Here is a 2500-nt window from a genome sequence, read left to right on the forward strand (position 1 = left end):
GTCCCCATACACACCAGGAGATTTGTATCCGAATGTCTATTGTGTCCCCATTAATGTTTCCAATCAGTCTCCAAGCAACAGGTCACGTGAGGACGCAGCCTGATGTGAGGGCGAGTCTTTCAGGGATGATCAGTTTGCTCAAAGAGTCACGTAGTCCCTGAGTAAACAACCTAACTAGTGTAGGCCGATAGTTTGCCCACATTGGATAGCTATTCATCATGGAGAAAAGCTTCAGTTATTGATGAACCTGTGAAGATCAGAGTTTTCATCAAAGGCGTTGTGTGGGTATTCCCTGATCTGGAACAGTGCCCGGCATAGGTAAGTATATGGTACGGTGTTCTTGTGGCGTTTGAAGTGAAACAGTTGTCAGACGCCTCTGGAAGGTACTGACTAACTCGGACTCGCACGTCTGATTACGATGAAAGTGTTATCAATGGATGTATCTCACCCTCTACTACAAAATAACGCCCCAAACCCACCCATTATTTATAGTATGAGAGGGCGTGGAAGTACCGAAGACATTGCTGGGTAAAATATGAATGACATACACCAAATACGTCACAGTAATATTAACTATATTTACATTTAATAAGTCACACGTTTAAATGCAGGGGAATATACACTTAACCCTCACCCTGGAAGACAAAGGATCCTCCACGCATTCACGGCAGGATAGAGTGTACGACCAACATGAAAGCAGGAAAATACAGCATAAAAATGAAAATTTACAAACCTGAATGGATGACGACGATCTTGTATACCCCTAGTCAGTATACGGTGCTGACTATATCAGATTTTAGTATGCTGTTACTCAAGAGTACATTCCTATACTCATGTTCTTTGCTATTGCACTCTCCTGACGTGCACACGCGGGGTATTCTTAATAGTCCTGGGCGGGGGTTGGGGGCAGCAGCTCATAGTACAGTCACAGTTTCTGGGAGCTCCCGATGCCCAGTCTGTCCTACACCCTATATACGGGGCAGATTCTTTGCCTTTCATCAGGGGAGGAGGAGCAAGGAGCACAACCCCCAGAATTTTACTATATATTAACCAATTCTGTCTATGTCACTCACACCCAGTATTTTCTACATTTTGACCAAATCTGTTTGTTACATTTCACCTCTCAATTTTCATTTCGTTATCTTTCATGCACTCCCCTGCTGTCGAAGCCAAGACTGTGGGGGTTTCAGCAGCATAATTCCTATATATCCTGCTTAGTAGAGGAAGAAAAGACTGAGAGGAAGCCACCAACACCACTATCTCGGACCCAGTCACGTTCGCCATTCAGAATCCTCTGAGCAGAAAGTCTTATACTGTTAGATGTAGGCCTATTCTCTTCACACGAAAAATAAAACCTTCCTCGTGTGTAGGTAATACTCGATGTAGGCTGCTCAGTTTCCTCTACGGCTTGAAGACAATTCTATTCGTGTTTATTATTGTTTGATAGATTCTGTTCCGTTATTTTGGTAGTTTTAGCGCCTTGTGGTCTAGTTTCTGTTGCTATCTTTCGAGTGAAATTTATACATAGTCGAGCGGTTAGTTCACTAAACAGTTTTTTAGGCTCACAGCGCGTTAACAGTTAAATATGTCTATTGCCCGATAATTTATAATATATAACTTAATGGACGTGCCTTTCATTCATTTTTGTTTGTTTACTTTTGTTTTGTTTAACAAACCGCTTGCCATATACATGAAGCCCCGATGTGTTTAAAGTGTGGATTTTGTTTCAAAGAATATTGTTTTCCTTAATATGCTCAAATAAAAGTGTCTGTTTTCGTTTTTTTTTTTCTCTCTCTCTTTCTTTTTTTAAATTCTTGATCTTTGTTCTTGTTCTTTGTATCCGTATTTGCGATTCTGGATCTAAATCTGTTTTCAATTTCCCCTTCAAAGGCCCCTCCTTAAATTATCTCTCCCTCCCTCCCTTCCATTCCCCTCTTTATCCTTCTCCCCCCCCCCCTCTCTCTCTTTCTCCCTCTCCCTCTCTCTCTCTCTCTCTCTCTCTCTCTCTCTCTCTCTCTCTCTCTCTCTCTCTCTCTCTCTCTCTCTCTCTCTCTCTCTCCCTCCCTCTTTCTCCCTCTCTCTCTCTCTCCCCCTCCCTCCCTCTTTCTCAAATTCTCTCTCTCCCCTCCCTCCCTCTTTCTCCCTCTCTCCTCTCAAATTCACTCTCTCTCATCCCCCCCTCTCTCTCTCTCAAACTCTCTCCCTTTCCCTCCCTCCCTCTCTCTCTCTAACACAACGCCACTCAGTCATTTCTTTAACAGATTGTGTGGTCTTGTGGTCACAGTATCAGCCACTCCACACCGCCAAAGAATTATCTGCTCGTTCACCCTTTGTGTAGGTATACAGTAATTTTATGCTATTATGGCGGGAATACGTTGTTTATTTATAGTTGAAGCATATTTCCTTGTTGCGTTTTATATTTTTGTTTTTTTGGTTATGTTGGTTATTTCCCATAGATGAGGAATATTCCGATTTTTGTTATATTTGGCAATCCGACACA

The 2500-nt window shown here is 42.4% G+C and overlaps 1 protein-coding gene across 2 annotated transcripts in view; it reads left to right on the top strand.

The window, feature by feature from the left end:
• The window catches only part of LOC113822161 (doublesex- and mab-3-related transcription factor 2), a 12065-nt gene that overhangs the window by 348 nt on the left and 9217 nt on the right, over positions 1 to 2500 (top strand). Inside the window, exon 1 of one of the 2 annotated variants that reach the window (XM_027374701.2) lies at positions 224 to 318. The exons of the other annotated variant lie outside the window; for it this stretch is intronic. The gene's annotated coding sequence lies outside the window, so the exon portion shown is untranslated. Of the gene's footprint in view, positions 1 to 223; positions 319 to 2500 lie in introns of those variants that run through there. 2 annotated transcript variants of the gene reach the window in all.

Source organism: Penaeus vannamei, chromosome 15 (assembly GCF_042767895.1).
Source record: "Penaeus vannamei isolate JL-2024 chromosome 15, ASM4276789v1, whole genome shotgun sequence".
In the NCBI taxonomy this organism is placed as follows: domain Eukaryota; kingdom Metazoa; phylum Arthropoda; class Malacostraca; order Decapoda; family Penaeidae; genus Penaeus; species Penaeus vannamei.